This window comes from Leucopleurus acutus (genome assembly GCF_964270905.1).
Source record: "Leucopleurus acutus genome assembly, chromosome: 9".
NCBI lineage: Eukaryota > Metazoa > Chordata > Mammalia > Artiodactyla > Delphinidae > Leucopleurus > Leucopleurus acutus.
This window is the reverse complement of record NC_139144.1, coordinates 7,070,832-7,092,454: the sequence shown is the minus strand read 5'-3', so window position 1 is coordinate 7,092,454 and position 21,623 is coordinate 7,070,832. Positions and strand designations below refer to the sequence as shown.

General features: G+C 37.3%; 1 pseudogene across 1 annotated transcript; it reads right to left on the bottom strand.

The window, feature by feature from the left end:
* Positions 1-11,165: 11,165 nt before the first annotated feature.
* On the bottom strand, positions 11,166-11,580 carry LOC309966014 (protein FAM136A-like; annotated as a pseudogene). Its single transcript has one exon. The product of its transcript is annotated as a protein FAM136A-like (transcript).
* Between the last annotated feature and the right edge of the window lie 10,043 nt (positions 11,581-21,623).

Sequence of the window (21,623 nt, the reverse complement as noted above, 5' to 3'; positions counted from 1 at the left end):
AACCGGCAAGGATCTCATTCAGATTTGATGGAGAAATCAAAAGCTTTACAGACAAGCAAAAGCTAAGAGAATTCAGCACCACCAAACCAGCTCTACAACAAATGTTAAAGGAACTTCTCTAAGTCAGAAACACAAGAGGAGAAAAGGACTTACAAAAACAAACCCAAAACAATTAAGAAAACAGTAATAGGAACATATATATCGATAATTACCTGAAACGTGAATGGCTTAAATGCTCCAACCAAAAGACACAGGCTTGCTGAATGGATACAAAACAACACACATATATATGCTGTCTTCAAGAGACCCACTTTAGACCTAGGGACACATTCAGACTGAAAGTGAGGGAATGGAAAAAGATATTCCATGAAAATGGAAATCAAAAGAAAGCTGGAGTAGCAATACTCATATCCGACAAAATAGACTTTAAAATAAAGAATGTTACAAGAGACAAGGAAGGACACTACATAATGATCAAGGGATCCATCCAAAAAGAAGATATAACAATTATAAATATATATGCACCCAACATAGCAGCACCTCAATACATAAGGCAACTGCTAACAGCTATAAAAGAGTAAATAGACAGTAACACAATAATAGTGGGGGACTTTAACACCTCAATTACACCAATGGACAGATTATCCAAACAGAAAATTAATAAGGAAACACAAGCTTTAAATGACACAATAGAACGGATATATTTAATTGATATTTATAGGACATTCCATCCAAAAACAGCAGATTACACTTTCTTCGCAAGTGTGCACAGAACATTCGCCAGGATAGATCACATCTTGGGTCACAAATCAAGCCTCAGTAAATTTAAGAAAATTGAAATCATATCAAGCATCTTTCTGACAACAATGTTATGAGATTAGATATCAATTAGAGGGGAAAAAATGTAAAAAACACAAACACATGGAGGCTAAACAATACATTACTAAATAACCAAGAGATCACTGAAGAAATCAAAGAGAAAATCAAAAAATACCTACAGACAAATGATAATGAAAACACGATGATCCAAAACCTATGGGATGCAGCAAAAGCAGTTCTAAGAGGGAAGTATATAGCTATACAAACTACCTCAAGAAACAAGAAACATCTCAAATAAACAATCAAACATTACATCTAAAGGAACTAGAGAAAGAAGAACAAAGAAAACCCAAAGTTAGCAGAAGGAAAGAAATCATAAAGATCCGAGCAGAAATAAATGAAATAGAAACAAAGAAAACAATAGCAGAGATCAATAAAACTAAAAGCTGGTTCTTTAGGAAGATAAACAAAATTGATAAACAGTTAGCCGGACTCATCAAGAAAAAGAAGGAGAGGACTCAAATCAATAAAGTTAGAGAAGTTACAACAGACACTGCAGAAATGCAAAGCATCCTAAGAGACTACTAAAAGCAAGTCTATGACAATAAAATGGACAACCTGGAAGAAATGGACAAATACTTAGAAAGGTATAACCTTCCAAGACTGAACCAGGAAGAAAAAGAAAATATGATCAGACCAATCACAAGTAATGAAATTGAAACTGTGATTAAAATTTTTCCAACAACAAAAGTCCAGGACCAGATTGCTTCACAGGTGAATTCTATCAAACATCTAGAGAACAGTTAACACCCATCCTTCTCAAACTCTTCCAAAAAATTGCAGAGGAAGCAACACCCCCAAACTCATTCTATGAGGCCACAATCACCCTGATAACAAAAACAGAAAAAAATATTACAAAGAAAGAAAATTACAGACCAATATCACTGATGAATATAGATGCAAATGTCCTCAACAAGATACTAGGACACAGAATCCAACAACACATTGAAAGGATCATACACCATAATCAAGTGGGATTTATCCCAGGGATGCAAGGATTCTTCAATATATGCAAATCAATCAATGTGATACACCCTATTAACAAATTGAAGAATAAAAACCATATTATCATCTCAATAGATGCAGGAAAAGCTTTTGAAAAAATTCAACACCGATTTATGATAAAAAAAAAACCCAGAAAGTGGGCACAGAGGGAACCTACCTCAACATAATAAAGGCCATATATGACAAACCCACAGCAAGCATCATTCTCAATGGTGAAAAACTGAAAGCGTTTCCTCTAAGATCAGGAACAAGACAAGGATGTCCACTCTCACCACTATTATTCAACGTAGTTTTGGAAGTCCTAGCCATGGCAATCAGAGAAGAAAAAGAAATAAAAGGAATAAAAATTGGAGAAAAAGAAGTAAAACTGTCACTGTTTGCAGATAATATGGTACTGCACATAGAGAATCCTAAAGATGCCACCAGAAAGCTACTAGAGCTAATCAATGAATCTGGTAAATTTGCAGGATACAAAATTAGTGCACAGATATCTCTTGCATTACTATACACTAATGATGAAAAATCTGAAAGAAAATTAAGGAAACACTCCCGTTTACCATTGCAACAATAAGAATAAAATACCTAGGAATAAACCTACCTAGGGAGACAAAAGACCTGTTTGCAGAAAACTAGAAGACACTGATGAAAGAAATTAAAGATGATACAAACAGATGGAGAGATATACCATGTTCTTGGATTGGAAGAATAAATATTGTGAAAATGACTATACTATCCGAAACAATCTACAGATTCAATGGAATCTCTATCAAATTACCGATGGCATTTTTTACAGAACTAGAACGAAAAATCTTAAAATCTGTATGGAGACACAAAAGACCCTGAATAGCCAAAGTGGTCTTGAGAGAAAAAAATAGAGCTGGAGGAATCAGACTCCCTGACCTCAGACTACACTACAAAGCTACAGTAGTCAAGACAATATGTACTGACACAAAACCAGAAATATAGATCAATGGAACAGGATAGAAAGCCCAGAGATAAACCCACACACCTATGGTCAATTAATCTATGACAAAGGAGGCAAGGATATACAATGGAGGAAAGGCAGTCTCTTCACCGTAAGGTAGATAGCTAGTGGGAAGCAGCTGCATAGCACAGGGAGATCAGCTCGGTGCTTTGTGACCACCTGGAGGGGTGGGATAGGGAGGGTGGGAGGGAGGGAGACACAAGAGGGAAGAGATATGGGAGCATATGTATATGTATAACTGATTCACTTTGTTATAAAGCAGAAATTAACACACCATTGTAAAGCAATTATACTCCAATAAATATGTTAAAAAAAATAAGTGGTTCTGGGAAAACTGGACAGCTACATGTAAAAGAATGAAATTAGAACACTCCCTAACTCCATACACAAAAATAAACTCAAATGGATTAGAGACCTAACTGTAAGACTGGACACTATTAAACTCTTAGAGGAAATCATAGGAAGAACACTCTTTGACATAAATCACAGCAAGATCTTTTTTGATCCACCTCCTAAAGGAAATAAAAACAAAAATAAACAAATGGGACCTAATGAAACGTAAAAGCTTTTGTAAATAAAGATAACTACAAATAAGATGAAAATACAGCCCTAAGAATGGGAAAACATATTTGCAAATTAATCAACAGACAAAGGATTAATTTCCAAAGTATTATATGCAGCTCAATATTAAAAAAAACAAACAACCCAATAAAAAAAATGAGCAGAAGACCTAAATAGACATTTCTCCAAAAAGGACATACAGATGGCAAAGAAGCAAATGAAAAGCTCCTCAACATCACTAATTATTAGAGAAATGCAAATCAAAACTACAATGAGGTATCACCTCACACCAGTTAGAATGGGCATCATCAGAAAATCTACAAGCAATAAATGCTGGAGAGGGTGTGGAGGAAAGGGAACCCTCTTGCACTGTTGGTGGGAATGTAAATTGATACAGCCACTATCAAGAACAGTATGACGATTCCTTAAAAAACTAAAAATAGCATTACCATATGACCCAGCAATCCCACTACTGGCCATATACCTAGAGAAAACTGTAATTCAAGAAGACACATGCACCCCAATATTCACTGCAGCACTATTTACAATAGCCAGGTCATGGAAGCAACCTAAATGCCCATTGACAGACAAATGGATAAAGAAGATGTGGTACATATATACAATGGAATATTGTTCAACCATAAAAAGGAACGAAATTGAGTAGAGACATGGATGCATCTAGAGACTGTCATACTGAGTGAAGTAAGTCAGAAAGAGAAAAACAAATATCGCATATTAATGCATGTATGTGGAACCTAGAAAAATGGTACAGATGAACCAGTTTGCAGGGCAGAAATTGAGACATTGATGTAGAGAACAAATGTATGGACACCAAAGGAGGAAAGCAGTGGTGGGTAGGGGTGGTGGTGTGATGAATTGGGAGATTGGGGTTGGCATGTGTACAGTGATGTGTATAAAATAGATGACATGAGAACCTGCTGTATAAAAAAATAAATTAAATTAAATTAAAAAAAAAGAAACAGCCTATGCAAGAGGGACACTTTGACCCTCCTTTCTATCTCCCCCCAAAAAACCCCAAAACAAACAAACAAAAAAATCTAGTCATTGGTTAATGTTGTTTTTGCCACTAATCAAGGGCTCTTTTATTCATTCATAGGTGTTTACTGAGGGACTGAGGGTCCCCTCTGTGCCAGGACACACCAGTGACCAGAACTGAATTTACCTCCAAACAAGAAACCTTACGAGGTGGAACATAGAAAGGAAAAGCAGACTTAGTATAAAAGTTCACCTAACTGAGCAGGCCTCAAAGAAAGCAGTTTCTTTTCACAACCTCAGTCTCATGACTAAACACCACTCACAGCGTGAATAATAAGAGATTGCAGAAGGAACAGACACAATGTTGCAACAAGGCAGCATTTCAAATATTCATATTTTTGAATGAAACAGTATAACTTATTTGTGTTTAACTTCATTTATATAGAAAATATATTTATTATATTTTGTATGTTATATATATGCATATATGATTCTCAGGCCAATTTTGGTTTAAGACAAAATTCCCCCTCTAAAAGCCTTTGCTAATGACATACTCTCCCAACAAAAGAGTGGATCATACTGAAGGACTTTCCACTGATATGAAAATAGGGCTCTCAGGTTACATCCTAAGAAAGAAGATTCACTAGATTTCAAAAGTTATTCACACCTTTGTGTAAATTCAGTTGTATAAAGAGGGTACATTGCAGATTGTTTTTTAAAACACTTTATTGAGTTAGGCTGTACTTATCTAATGTACACAGCTTAATGAGTTTTGAGATAAGTATTCACATGTAGAAATATCACCACATTCTATGTCATAAACATACCCAACACCTCCAAAAATTTCCTCCTTCCTTCCTTATATATTATTATTTTTTATAATAAGAATATTTAACATAAAATCTACCCTTCCAGGAAAATTTTAAGTAAACAATACGATATTGTTAACTACAATCTCCATGCTGCACAGTAGATCTCTAGGATTTATTAATCTTATATAATTGAAATTTTGCAAGATTTGGCTAATTAATCCCCATTCTCCCCTCCCAGCCCCCAGAAACCACCATTCTACTCTCTGCCTTTTTAGAGTTTGACTATTTTAGACTCCTCATGTAAGTGGAATCATGTAGTACTTGTCCTTCTGTGTGGGACGTATTTCATTCAGCACACTGTCCTCCAAGTTTGTCCATGTTGCCACAAATGGAAGAATTTCCTTCTTTTTTAAGGTTGTATAATATTCTGCTGTACGTATATTCTACATTTACTTTGTCCATTCATCCATAGGTGGACACTTAGATTGTTTCCATATATTGGTTATTATGAATAATGCTGCAATGAACCTGATCTGCCTTCAAGCTCCTGATTTCAATTTCTTTGACTATATACCCAGAAGTAGGATGGCTGGATTATATGGTACATCTATTTTTAATATTTTTAATAACCTGCATACTATTTACCGTAGTAGATGTACCAGTTTACATTCCCAACTTTGCAGAGTTTTTCTGCAGAAGAGATTCCATGAGCTTGTCATCAGGTACTATATGTTGGGCAGGAAATGTGGCCGTTTTTAGCAGTGGTGTTAAGCCACAGGGGCCAACAGATAAAACATGATTCCATTTTTATATGTTTTAAGTAAAGCTTTATTTAAAATTCTAGTAAAAATGATGTCCAAAAGGAATATCTGCTTATTAACCAGTGTGTATGTGGGACAATTTGCAGAAACAGTTTTAAATTCAAGTGCCATAGATAAAGAGAAAGCTAAAGTATGAATATTCTCATCCTCCTGATATGACTTTTTTATATCATGAAAATAAAGTTCTTATCTTTAGCAACAATTGAAAAGTAGGAAGTGATCCAGTGGTGACTAATGATAATGTCTTTATTTTTTAAAGAGTAGAGTAAAATGTGGATAGAAAACATAGGAAAAATAAACAAAGGTTGTCATGCATTGAATTTCTTTCAAATATTCATTTCATGACAATCCACTGATACAGTCATAATATTTGAATATTTCCTATTTTAATTTTATGAGCATTTAATGTTCAACTAATTAATGCTTTTGTTTATTTAAAGAAATGGAACCATGTTTTATATGCAGTTGATTTATTATACAGAAACAAAAGTTTTTTACTAGCTATCTTTTTAAAAAGAAGCTACAGCTACCATTTTGGGTTCTCTCAATTAGATTACATCTCTTTCTTTTCATTGGTTTTGAAAGATTATTTTTATTTAAAGTATAAAGATTTGATAAATCTTGCTTCTCTAATGAAATATTTAATGCAGGTATATTACTAATAGCTATTTAATTAACTGTACATGAGTCCTGAAATGATACATGCTGCAAAATTTGTAGAACCCAGGAAAAACTCAGACTATATTCAGTATTTGAAAACATCAAAAATTCAGGACATCAGTAAAAGTGTTTACTTTATCATGACAAATAGGTATGTCACATCATATCATAACCTTAGAGGGTTGATGGCTACAAAGAAATATATCATTTATATCCCCATTCTATCAGACTTGACATTTGGGAAGTGACAAATATATCTTTCATGTGAAAACTATGATGGCAAAGATTTTCCATCATAAAACAAGTGTGAAGTTGACATTGTTATTTCTTTTGAAAGGACCAAAATCATCTATTCACCTGGATCCAGCAAATGTTAAGATACAAACACAAAAGGCACAAAAGCCACTGACAAATTGTTGGGCTGTGATTTCCCACTTGATTACACAGAATGAAGTGGGGATGGGTGCCATTGTAGCTTAAGAAGCATAACTATAAGAGGAGTGCCGACTAATACACAGGCAAAACACTCACTTCTCAGGAATAACCTAGGAGAAAACCAAACAAACTTTGGACCAGCTTTTAAGTGTCCACCAGAGCATCCAGGAGGCACATTCAGTCTGGACCTCGGCCACACCCTGGCTCTCTTCCCTTGCCTGATGTTGATTCCAGCTCATCATTATATATTTGGTTGCTGACTCTGTCATCTGCTATCCAAGTCCTGTATGTTACTGAGACTTTCAATCAGACCTTTTCTAAAGGACTTTCAATCAAATAGGTCACCAAGCAGAAACAACAAACAAAACATACAGAAGCTAGGACACAGGAGGCAAAGACAGAAAGAGTCACCCAGATGGATCAAATCATGACTTGATGATTTTGACTCAGGAAATCTCTCAAGTTCCTGTAAAAAGGACCATGTATGCTCTTTCCAATGGGCTTGATATACCACACTGGATCAAGGTTTTTAGTGAACTTTTATTTTTAAAAGTAGCATTTACTTTGATAACTCCAAATTTCATAAATGTACATTGTAGATAAATTGTATACAGTAAATGTATCAAATACTAAATAAAAGTTAACCAAAATCCTGCCACCATGAAAATGCCTTAATAATTTTGATTTACATGCATGCAGAATAAGGTTTGAATTCACTCTCAGAACATCAATGTGCAGAAATATAGAATATGATTTTGCAACTAAGTTCAACTGTAAGAGGGAAGAACAAATCTGATTCCATATTGGTTCTGTTTCTTTTACCTTAACGTTTGTATTCTATTGCTTTTGCTTCCAGTTAAGAATGTTGCCTATAGCCTGAAATACACAGGATAGCCCATTCTCAAGGCTCTGACTTTTAAGGGACAACACGTTTCCATTCACATAGAGCCAAAAAAGTTGTGGAACAGAGAATAAAGTTTACAGAGACATGGTGTCCTGACCTACCTAGACAGCTGCAAGAACAAAGGATTCCAACACCAAGAACTTTGTAATGATCAACCACACCCCTCCCTTACCTGGACTTCAAAAATGTTTTGCTGAAACCCTTTAGAGAGTTTAGGGTTTTGGGGGGGTATGAGCCACCCATTCTCCTTGCGTGACCCTGCAATAAATTCTCTGCTCCAAACTCCAACGTTTCAGTAGTGTTTGGCCTCACTGTGTGTCGGGCACATGAACTTACATTCAGTAGCACAACTTTCTCATGAGCTCCTATACCTTCTCGATAGAGTAAATTACTAATTTTCTTGACGTTACCTTCATCATTTCCAAATTACATCTTAGTCTTGTCCTGGTAAAATTGGCCTCTTTTGAAGAATCAGTCAGTTTTTCAGGGTTCCTTTTCCTTCTTTCTTCTTTCCCTTGCCCCTGAGTCCTGGTATATCCCAGGGAGGCTCACATGAGATCTTGTCCTGAGAGAAGCAACAGGGTGGAAGGCTCACACTCCTGAATGCTGGAGCACAGGTGTGTTGTCTCACACGTTGTCACTCTTGCAGACAATGGTAGGAGCTACAAAAATCAGAATTGGGGATGAGAAACAGCTCGGCAGACAGAGGAAAAGAAGGGAGGATGAGTTAAGCCTGGCCACGTGTGACTCTGCTTCACCTGAGGAGCAGGTATGGATTTTGTCTCTGTTTCTTGGATAGAAAACACTGGCCCAGAGAGGTGTCACCAATGAGTGAACTACTTAAGCTCTCGAGGACACCCAAGGCCTCATAAACATCCAGTGTCCCATGGACATGGCTCCTCTTGGTTTTACTGCCATTCCCCTGCTCCACACTCTTATCTAAACCTGTCGGCATGTCTCATGGATTGATGCTTACTGAGTATCTACATTTACTATCGAACGTATACACTTAACACGTTTTATACTTTTCACCTACACCATTGTTTGACTTGTCTTTGGTGGCACAGTTGAACTTTCACAACTTGTTCAGTGAACACACCTGATGTTTGGCTCCTTAGCTAAATGTGTCTCTAACACTAGCTCATAGATATTTCCCTGACACTTGTAATGTTTAAAATATGTTCCAATATGTTTAACCTGTTTTCAGAAAAGTACCAGCAGTCCTCTTCAGAGTTACAATGTATGGTAAATAAATCTGAAGATTTTGACAGTTTCATTGACTCTTCTCCATAGACCACAGGAAAAACCAGTGCTCTTTCTACAGATGCTGAGACAACTGGTGAGCTCAGGGAAAAAAATCTGCCAAACTGAGAAGATTTGCAATTCAACTGCTTTTCTTATCGAAATGTGTAAATATTTCAGCCCAAATGCTTTTAGGATGTTTTCAATTTGTCTTTTTCAGAGACTCTATCTTCATAAACGTTATTACACAACAAAATTCATCAAATATCTTATCAATTTGTCTTGCTTTTGAAGGTTTCCTCAATTTTTGCAAAATCATAGATCCTTTTAACAACATTCTAATTGGCTATAGAATGCAATTTGTTGAATTAAAGATTGACATTTCTTCAGAAGATTCTTCCTTATGGTTGAGGCATTCCAAAGTAATTCTTGTACATCACCTGCTTTATTGTTACTTTGTTTAGTTCCTCCCTGCATTTTTTTTTGAAGCTAATTGTTGTCTTTCTCTTTGCAGAGTTTGTTTCCAATGTTCCCTTTTTTCTTTTTTTTTTAAAATTAAGTCATGTATTTTTAAAACCAAACCACTAGGAAAATATATCACAGTCTTGAAACAGCAAGCAGACAGGCTATATTGTCATTTCAAGTAATAAGTTGGTAAAAATACAAGGTCCTTAATAAAACGATAAGGTGCCAGAACTGGGGCAAGAACAACGCATGTCGCAAAAGTCGTATTTGGTAACGGAGGGCTGTCCCGTTTTTTGCTCTAAAGGAGTCACAGCTTGCCCCTGAGTTGCTTACTTTTTCTCCTTTGACCTTCGTGTTGCCAAGGGATTGTTTCAACAGAGCTGTGTTATCACAGGGGGCAAAGTAAGCAATACTGGGTTTACGCTTTCACTCTATTTTGTTTTATGAAAACCAGATTTTTCCAAAGCCAGTACTTGATAGCTCTCTTAATTAAGCAGCTAACAATTCCTCTTTCACTGTTCATTCTTGAATACTAGCATATAGCACAATCAAAATCCCCTTTCCCTTCAAGGGTGAGTGTCACTGCAAGATTGTCTTGTCACTCTGCTGACTCTGCTGCAGACAGCCTCAGGGCTCATCACGGCTGCCAGTTAGAGGGGAGGTTTGCTTCCCCTGCCAGTGTGATAGCGCTTCTTATATTTTTGCAGGGTCTCTAGGCTGAAGGATGTCATGTGTGAGAATTTTAAGAAATGCGCATCCACATCCTGACGGCCAGAAATGAACATCCGCAAGGACCTTTTCAAAGTTTGTATCGAAACTACCTCTCCCGACTCTACATCTTAAAGTAGCTTCATGCCCTTGTATATAAAACAAAACCACGCAAAACAAATCCCCAGAGGCCCCCTTTCCCCTTCTAAATTAGTGACCTCGTGGATTTTGTTTTATTTCCACTTTGTGGGAAACATTGTAGTGATCCTTCTGGTAAACAGGAGGTTGGCAACAAACAGAAACACCTCTCCTCACACTCCACCAGTTCATAAGCAGGTCAGATGAACCTGCCAGCCTGTTGGTATCTGTGTACTAAGAGAATCTGGTACCTTGGAGGGCTCTGGTTTGGTACAAGGGAGACTCCCTGTTGCCAGGATAAGCACTTGCCACGTGAAATTCAGGATCACAAAAACTCTCCTGTGCCATCTCTGACCCCAATTTTAGCACCAGGGTTTTTCACTTTCTAGGTTTCAAACACAAAGGAACCAGTGTCCAGAGGCAAGTGATATAGGCCTTAAACTTGCTGCCATCCTTAATTTCCTCATTCATAAACTTTCCTTAGAAAACCCAAATCCCCATTTCTCTTTTTAAATAGACTCCTGCCTTCAGCCCCGATGGCCAATAGCAGACATCTATTTCCCAATGGATGAGAGAGACTCCTTCATCTTCTTGGTCACGGTTGGGATGAGGTTCATGTGGTCATCCACACACGTGGTCACACAACTCTCCAGCTGCCGCTTCACCTGAAACTCTTTACTCCCTGCATCAATTGAATCTTTGGCTTTGTCGTTGCAGTGCATAGTGCACCGGGCCAGGCGGTCCTGGAACTTCTCCAACTCGCTGGTCACCAGGACCTGGGCTTGAGCCAGAGGTTCATGGCGGCGCTCAATGCACTGGTGCACTTGATGCATGGATGCCTGGCTGTCCTCACAACAGCCGGCGCTGCACTGGAACATGAGGCCTTGCATCTTCCGGATGTTCTCTCTCCAGACTCTTCACCATAGAGTCCACCGCCGCTTGCACCCGGAGCTGCTGCAGCTCCGCCATGGCGACACGGCGCTGCTCCGTGCCGCACCGGCACCCACATGGACTCCCGGGCACGAGCCCCGCCTTTTTTCTAAAGCTGAAAGTATATGGGGCTTCTGTCACCACATAGTTTATCTTTTTCCAACAGAAAATGGTAATATGTAACAAATACAATATGGTATGTAACCAAACTTTAGAAAGCTCTTTTATTCAATTTACAATTGTATCACTTAATACAATTGTCGACACTTAGGTTGACTTTAAAAAGAATTCTTCAAAAGTCACATCTTTCTAATTGATTTGTTGATAGGCAGCAAAGAAAGTGTATTCTGCCATGCTGACATACACACATGCATTTATAGAAATAGATATTATACTATCTATCTACTTATCTAAGATCTTTGTTATATTTATTTGGTAGTTGGGTATTTAAGTTACAATAAATGTGTGTATACATGTGTATGAGTATGTATATAATATTTATAATAACCACATAAAATCTACAGTTTTATCTTTTATCAGTAGAATAGTGTAGCTGGTTTGAACATAATATGAATTATATTTTTATAACAACCAATTCAAGTGCATTTCTGCTCCAGAGGTTTCTTAATATAATAAGAACACTGTTTTTTTTTCCATGATGCTGTGAATCACCAAAATCTGTATTTGGATTTGTTTGCCACAGAAAAAAAAATTTTTTTTTTAATATTGAACTTTTCATCTGATTTGACAATACCATTTGTGATACTATTTCACTTTTAAGAAAATAAACATACGAAAGCTTTCTTTTGATTCCATAAATTGCCTGGAAAAATCAAAAATGTAGTAGAATTTATTGATTCTTTATTTGAAACAACTGATAACAGTGATATAAAAGTTATCATTTAAGTTTTTACAATGTTTTTCTAATAACGGAAGCTACATGGTAACAGACTTTTTTTTCTTCTTCTTACATACACAAGAAAACTTAAAATGAAAATCAGCAAAATTAATCTGGAAGAAGATTGCACAAGTTAGGTCACAACTGGCCATTTACTATGGGGCTGGAGGGGGTAGCTGTGCCAAGTTAGGTGTCAGGTCTCCCCTCTGCTGGAGCCTGAGCTCAGTTTGCTTTACCAGAAAGTCCCCTCCGTGCTCTTCTTAAGAGAGAAATGTTAGCTCCACTGGGTCCGGAAAGGGCCAGAGAAGGAAGAAGGGTCACCACTGCTCACTTTTTGGATTTCACATAGTGTCAAAAAGACCACTCTGCTGGTCACAGTGTTATCTCACACACCATCAACCAGATGGTAATATGATGAAATATGGAACAACAAAAGTAAACCATGATTTATGGTCACTCTAGTTTTAATGGACATGAGTGGACCTTGTATCTGGGATCCCATGTGAAGCTGCCATCTTGGAGTGAGCCATGCCCTCGGTGAGGGTTGAAATGTAAATACAAATAATAATAGTAATAGTAATCCCACAATGAGAGGCATGAGGGGAACGTGTCCATCTTGGAGTGTGTGTGTGTGTGTGTGTGTACACACAATCCATTCAAAGCCATACTGCAAGTCATCTCTCATGTGAGTTTGGAGCCTGAATCATGATTCTTGCATGGTCTTATACAAGCAAACAGACAACCCCCAAAACAAACAAAATAAGTCATTTAATGTACAATAGTTCAAATGTGACTGACAGAAGAAATTCCTCAAATGTAAAAAGGATCCAGAATATGAATTCACATTTCAAATCAAAGAATTACAAAGAAGGTAGTAAAAGTCAGCAAAATCAGGCTTTTTTAATGACCACAGATTCTGAAATTATGAGGTACAGAATAGAAAATAGATACTTAATATGTTTCTAGAAATAAAAGAGGAAATGAAAACCATTAGTAATAAGAGATGATAAAAATGTCTGGAAGAATTGAAAATCACCAGACAAAATGCATAGAAATGGAAAATGTGAAAATCAATAAGATATTCTAAATGAACTTGTTTAACAGCAGAATATGTACATTTAAAGAGAAAATCAATGGACCAGGAGGTAGATTTACCAAGATAAAGTATGCAGAGTATAGCACAGAGAGACAAGGAGATGAATCAAAGAAGGTAGAATACCAAAAATTTAATATCTCACTTAGGAGATTTCCTGCAGAGGAGATTATAGGGGTTGAAGGGAATGGCAAAGAAATGGCAAAGTAAATATGGAGAAATTCACTTTTCATGATACTGAACATACTATAAATTGTATTTTTAAAACTTGGTATAGTTGCAGGGGTATACAAATAGACCATGAAACAAAATACAAAACTCTGAAATAGATTCATGCTTGCTTGTATGAAAACTTGACATATGATTGAGAGGGTTTTTCAGATCTGTGGGGAATGGACAGACCACACTAGAATGATGTGACAATTATTATCCATCAAATTATGGAGAAATCACCCAGATCATGTGATAACAATGACTTAACTGTCTTGAAAAAAGAAGAATCTGGATCCATGGCTAACAAAATGCCTAAAAATATATTCTAATGAATAAAAGCAACAAAGATAATCATACTTATTATGAATTTAACTACTATTATGAGAAGACAGGGAAACATATAAAGCATCATATAAAATATACCAAGGGAGCTCACCTGAGGCGGGTGAGGTGCAAATGTCACCTAAAGTAAGATTGCAAGGTTGATGGACTTTAAGGGATCATGGAAGGTGCAGTGGTAGTGTTTCAGGAAGAAGAACCAGGAAGTGCAGATCTCTAAGTGGGAAAAGCACAATATACACGGATCATAACAGAGTTCCCCAATGGTTAACTTGCATTTCTTTGATTTCTAATACTTTTCATATGCTTATGAGTCATTTATATTTCTTTTCTGATACTAATATATGTCCTTGTAATCCTGCTCATTTTCTTATACTTAAAGCATAAGACAAACATTTAATATAACTGTCAAATTTTAGAAAAAATGGGTTTTCTTGAGAGTTCAGGGTTCACCTCTAGAGATATCAAGACATTGGTGGCGTCACTCATATCTCCAAAAGGGGAGGATCTGTAAGAGAAGATGGGTTCCCGAAACTCAAACAGGTCACCAGGAGGGGGTGGTCACCAAATTAATAAAACAAGTCAGCTTGAAATGCCAGGTATATATGTGAGGGTCAGAATGTTGTTCAGAGGTAGAACAAGGTAAAACATGGTGAATTTGTTCAAATGTTAGTTTTACCAATGTGTTAGCTATTATTGTCTCCCTATTATTCTGAAGTGCTTGTTTTGGTGACATAAGTGCATTATGTAAAAGAAGATTCAGTGTTGTATGATCAGAGTTGAATTTCACTATTAACTCTGCCCTTGTGTTCTCTGCAATCTCAGTGGCACACCTGTTCAGGGCATGACATTCAGATGTCCTGTGTGTGCTCCAGGACAGACCCCATGGTAAGCAGTTGGAAAGCAATGCTTGTACAACCCTCAGCTGGAGTTTGACCTCTCCTGGTAAAGAGAAGATTCTCAATATATTTATGGTAAATGAATTAGTATTAGATGGATTTAAATCATAATACCAATAGATCATACATTTCTTAGGAAAGACTAAATTGAGTAAGCGATAATGTATGTTCATAAAATGATGTATATGTGTGTGTGTGTGTGTGTGTGTGTGTGTGTGTGTGTGTAGAGAGAAACAGAGAGACAGTCATATTTAAAATAAATACATAAAACTCACATATAATCTTCCAGCCAACAAGAGCATGTAGAACAGAAAGGAGAGCTTTACTCCCAGATCTGATGTGGCATAACTAAACCCAGGTATGCCAATATTTATGCACTAGCTCATTTATTTGTTAGATGTTGATGTAAGATTGTGAGGAATATACCTGGAATAGTTTTGAGTTTTCATTTATATTGACATGACACTAACATGGTGACTTATTCACAAGGTTATTATGGAAATTTAAAATGACAAATGCTCTGGCCTTTAATAATCTCTTAATATATAGTAGCTGTGATTATCTCTTATTCCTTACTACATGTCACAAATATCTCTCAAATTTCCCCAGCCTCTGAGAAAATGTACCATTCCACATAGGCTTGGGGGGATGATCCCAAACCTCACTTCCTGGCCATGTCCTCTGCCCAAGAATCTCCTTCAAGAAACTATAGACCCAATATTTGTTTTCTCTTTAAGTTCATATGTTGAATCCTATGCCCGATGTGATGATATTTGGAGGTGGACATTTGGGGTGATTAGGTCATAAGCGTGAAGCCCCCAAGAATGGGATCAGTGCCCTTATAAGACACCCCAGAGAGCTCCCTCACCCGTTCTGCCATGTGAGGACACAGTGAACCAGTAAGTAGGTCCACCAAACCTTCTCGTGCCTTGATCTTGGACACCTCAGCATCCAGAACTGTAAGAAATAAAATTCTGTGGTTTATAAACCACCCAGTGCATGGTATTTTGTTATAGCAGCCTGAAAGGACTAAGACACCATTCAAAATGTACAGAACGAATGATAAAAGTAGAATTTTACCATATTTTTCAAAATTTCTAATCTGTACTACTGCACATAAATATAAAAACAGTCCATGAAAACAACTAATAAATATCAATCTAAGAAAAAAACAGAAAAATTTATCTGAGCCAACCTGAGGATTCTATCCCAGGAGACAATCCTTCAGAAAGCTCTGAGGACTGTTCCACTCATTAGAGGTCAAAACACAGTTATATATGTTTTGGACAAAGGGTTATACATCAAATGACGTAATGACAGTTTATACAATCCAGATCTGCATGTGGAAAGTACGTTCTGGGTCATCATGACCCTTGACAGGATTAAGGAGGAAGGCTATCTCCTAAAGGGTTGTGACCCTTGATGAGACTAAGAAAGAAGGTTATCTCCCAAGGAGGTCTGGTTAATGCGATGCACAACCCACATTAAAGGGGAGAGAGGAAGTCCAATCAGGCAGAGAAAATTTTTATGTTTAAATTTTTCATGTTTTTCCATAAAATAGGAATATTATTTCATCAAAACTAGTATGTTTACACTTTCTTAGATTTATAGCTTTATAGACTGATCTGAATCCTTGTTTGGTAGTCTATGTTGTCATCAGTAGGTACATTTTTGACTAATCTAATACTTAAGTTCTATCAGTTCCAAAAAAACCCTCAACCACAGCATTAAAGGAAATACAAGTATCTATCATGTGCTTTTCAAAAAAATCTTTTTATAACATGAAGTAGATTGGGGTAGTTGTTGTTATCATACACCCAGAACGACTGAAAAATCAGAGGCTCTAAGGAAAGAAATCCATGCCTTCCATGAGATCACTCAACTAATATATTTTGTGCTCCTACATCCAGTGCTAAATTTGCTTGTAAATAATTCAGACTTTTAAAGAATGTTTGTACAAATGTAAAGTTGCAGAACCAAGTCTTAATCATGCATTCACGCTATCTGCCCTTGATTGGTGGGGTAAAAAGCGGGGAGAGAACACAAACATTTCAGAAATGGAACTTAGAGAATTAGTTTAGTACCATTATTTGAATAATTAGATACCCTGCCAGCACTGTGTTGATCGATGAGCAAATGTGGCCTAGACAGCTCCTGGGTGAATCAATAAAAACTCTTTTTTTTAAGGAAGAAATACAAAGTCACTGCAGTCGGCCAAGCAGAGGAATCAGTAGCATCATTCCAGGAAGGTTAGAGCTGCCGGCTCAGAAACCTTCACCAGCAGGAGCACCAAGGAGAACAAGGCTGCCCCTTCAGGCAGCATGACTCTCCCCGTTCAGGCCCAGCCCTTTCTGCACACAGCTGGAGTTGACCATGATGGTGCATTTTCCAGACATGTGCTGGAGGCCACCTCATCAACCCAGGAGGGCCTCATCCGTGGTGGGCATAGCCAGGGCACAACCTCAACGTTGGAGTAGAGAGCACAGAAGAGCCAAGTCTGCACCACCTGCTCCAAAGCACTGCTGAACTCAAGTGAGAAGCAGAATAATGGCTGGAGGTTCAGACATCATGGACCCTTGGACCAGCTGCGGTTTCTTTGTTTTTGCTTCTCAGTGCAATTCTCTTCAAGGGAATGATACAGTCTAATGTGCTCATTTTAAAAATTCCCTTTACTTGGTATTTATAGCTTCTACTACACTGCCTCTGTAAGTGGCGGCACACCAACAAATTTTAGCTCATTTGCCTGTTAATTGACTAGAAGGGTCATCAGTTAAGACATAAGCCATTTCTTGTTCATAACTTCACATTGTACCTGGAAGCACTTGGAAATACCGAGGTCTGCCAGTCAAAACATTTTCATATGGAAACTCATAAATCATGTATCTTGTCACATTCTGAAGACCTTATTTGCAGAATCAGCAGTGCTTCCTGAAAAAGTATTACAAAGCCACAGTTTGCCACATTCATCCAAGTTAGTTTATCGAGCCTGTTATTGGCAGTAATGTGTTACTGATTACTAGCTACAGCAATCCTGATACCAACTCCAAACTTACTTTCCCTCCTGTCTTCCCTTTGTCTATATAAGTACCTCAACATCATAGAAGTATGCTATTCTTTTAAAATATTTAATACCGTACCCAATCTTTACCATATAAAAGCACTTATTTTTGTAAAACAAGTGTTCTGAGACTAAGATCTCCTGACACACAAAATTCATAACTTTGAGTCTTAAGAAAAATGTAGGTGACCTAGTTGCTTATTGAACATATTATCTCACAAAATATTTCAAGATGCCTGTATGAATTATTTCAAACAACTCAATACATTTTCAAGGTAGCCAGAATCGACTGTCAATCTTTGATTTTATATTAAATGTAGAAAGCCCGAATAATGATTGTTTGTTTTAATATATTGTTCAAATGATTAAAAAATTGGGAATAATGAGCCTCTTGTACAATCATGCCTTTTTCTAAATTGTAGGAGAATGTTTTCCTTTCATGCCCAATGCAAATTTATTGACATTTGTAAATAAGAAATGAATTATTTAAATTATTTAAAAATTATAAGAATTTCAGAGATCTCTTCTTAGTAGCATGTAAAATAGTCCTTGTTGTATTTAGGTGTAAGTGCAGTTATTTTCCCCATTAGCAGATCAGAAAGCAATCCATACCTCAGTGGGATAAACACACACCATGAGTTAGCAGACTGTGGTTTATAGCAGTGATCAGTAGGACAGCAGGGCATTTAATACAATGCCTCAAAGCATCAGCCACAAAGCAGTTAACAATGTCGCAGCTTGCACAGGGAGGAGATCTACTCAGGTAGCTGATGAAATATACCTGGCCCAGAAAAATAACAAAAGAGTAACAAGCACATATGTCAAGGGACTGCTTCTGGCAACTATCCAAGGTCACTAGGTGAGCACTATCAGTAGTGCTGACACGTGGCCCCCATCCTTATCCCCAAGTACCAGAGAGTATTATGGCAGGAATACAATCCTGACCCCCTTACGAACACCTAGCAAAGAATAGTTCTTTAAGTTTAATAGAAAGCATATAGTCATTAGGTGCCATGCATTCAAAGTTAAGATTGTATAAGTCTTAGGAGAAACTTGGCTATTTGGGGGAGCATTTATTCTTTGCCTTAATTCACCAGGCCATGAAGATTAGAAATGGGGTGTCCCTGCTATCTTAGATTCCAGAGTTTCTGTAGCATCTACTGCCTGATGTTTGTGGCTGCATTGAAATCAAAGTGAGTGCCTTAATGACCACACCACCAAAACTCTGGGGTTGTTCAGATTATGATACGTCATCTAAAGGGGAGAACACTGCCCCTCCCATCCCTGGGGACAGCTATATACCTCTTTCTTTGACATAATTTCTTGATCATTTTCTGTTTTTAAGATTCTGGTAGGCTGTTGGCAGAGTCTTATTTGCTTTTTTTCCCCAGCAAACAAACTTCTCATGTGGAAGAACCTGGTTCCTCCTAGCAGCTTTATTTTCTAACTTTTCTATAAAAATGTAGAGAATTCTCCAAATTTTCAAGGAAAATATTAATGGGGTAAATGTATTGCTTCATGTGAATTTGAATAATCTGTTATTCACTTTAAAATGTTACTATATCAAACTTTTACTGAATTCTTCTTTTATTCATACTTGGAAAATAACATAAAGGCAGACTTAATGAGTGTGGGGTTCTGAAAAGAGGATTATATTGATAATGACATTCAACTTCTTAAATTTGTGTAGACAGAGTTCATGACCACTGCATATTCAAACACCAAAATTGTTTAGAATAAAGTTTTGCACATGTGAAAATGTCAGCCTCTGTCAACAATAAAACTAAGCAAGTGTTCTTTTCATTCATTCATTCAGTGCTTACTGAACATCAGATATAAGACAGGTGCTCTGATCTGGTGAAAAGCAGTGGATAGAATATAATAATTCCTTCTTCCAGGGACTTTACAGTCACATGGGAAATAGGTTCTACAGTAGTTAATAGTTATTGTGTGCATACTTTGTGCCAAGCACAGTTTTTAACATTGTATAAGTTACTAACTCACTTAATTCTCACAACAGCAATATGAGATGAGGACCATTTTATCATTGATTCTCAGTGAAGAAAAACAAATATACAGAGCAGATATGTAACCTGTCCAAACTAATGAGTGATGGAGCACAGCTTTCCATCCAGGCAGCCTGACTTCTGAGCCTGACTGCCAACCCACTGCTCTCTAGTGCCTGTTCTTTAAAATAAAAAACTGCTCACCTACCTGTAGGGTTCCCCTGGTGTTTGGTAATGGGAGCTTTATCTGCTGAAGTGTATGAATGGTGTTACATTCTGTCTGTTGCAGGTTTTAATGGCACATAAGTGGTTACAGATATGAACAGAGGGAAGTATTGGAAACTATTTATTTTATTTTTTTTTTAGCCAACAGGGTATGTGTGTTTGATGTGTTGATTGCAATGCTAGGGCAAACTTCATGGTAGGAAGTTAGCAAGATCTATGATGCTGCTCATAAGAGTTGCAACCTTGTGAGTGCCAATCAAGCTTTGTGCTCAGAATGGCTAGAAGATATTGGCTAAAGAATATGGTCTTGACCTCTACCATCAAAGAGCAGCTGATCTGAAAGACACCAGAATATGAACATTTTCTTTGGATAAAGCATCACCTTCAGCCAAGTGAGGGTCTCTGAGCAGGGATACTGGACAATCTTTTTTCCTAACTACCTTTTGATGGGAATGAATTGCTACTGAATTATAACATTTTTAAAGCCTTATTCTTAACTCAATTTTCTTTTATGCAGTGCAGTGTATTTTCATAATTCAGGGAGGCATCTTGAGGATTGAAGAAACATAAGTTTCCCTTTCCCATCTTTATGCCCTGGAGAGATATATCTGCCTTCAGATTCCAGAGTAAATATCAGTCATCTGAAACCTTTTTGGGGACCACAAAGCTACTATTGCATCAATATACTCTTTTATGATACTTTAGGAACTACTGTAAGGCAAGGGTAATAAAAACTCCAGCAAGAAATTAGCATTGTGTAGGCATGTCTTTTAAAGCATAGTCTCTCACAATGAGGATGCGGTCCCTGGTGGGTGACAAGGAGATCCCAGGGGGCTTGTGACGCAGTGAGAGAAGTGCTCAGAATGTCAGTCTGGAACTTAATCCTCCTTGGACTCAACCTCCAAAGTCCTTGGCAAATATAACTCCCAGACTAATTGTCAATGACGACTTTCCTCCATAAAATATACGTATCATTATCTGACTCCTGCATGCCTTCATGACTTATTGTCTCTGATATCCACTTAGCTGGACCACAAGCTCTGTGAGGGTATGGGTTTCATAAACATTTATTTTTTTTTTAAAGGGGGAGGTTTAATAATTTTTCTGTGTTCGTTTTTACCTGGGGTGTTTTGCCCAAGAAATCACAGATGCTTTCTGCTAGGTGGTGGCTAGATCTGCTTGGATGTTGGTCCCAGAGGCACCCCATCCATATTATCAGGATGCAGCCAAAGCAGTTAGTTCACCCCTGACGACTTACAGCTGACAAGAGAACTAGGCGGTGAGAGCATCGTTTCTAAATAATTTTACCTCGGTGAACTCTTGTCCCTAAAGAGATGATCATGGTCTGAAA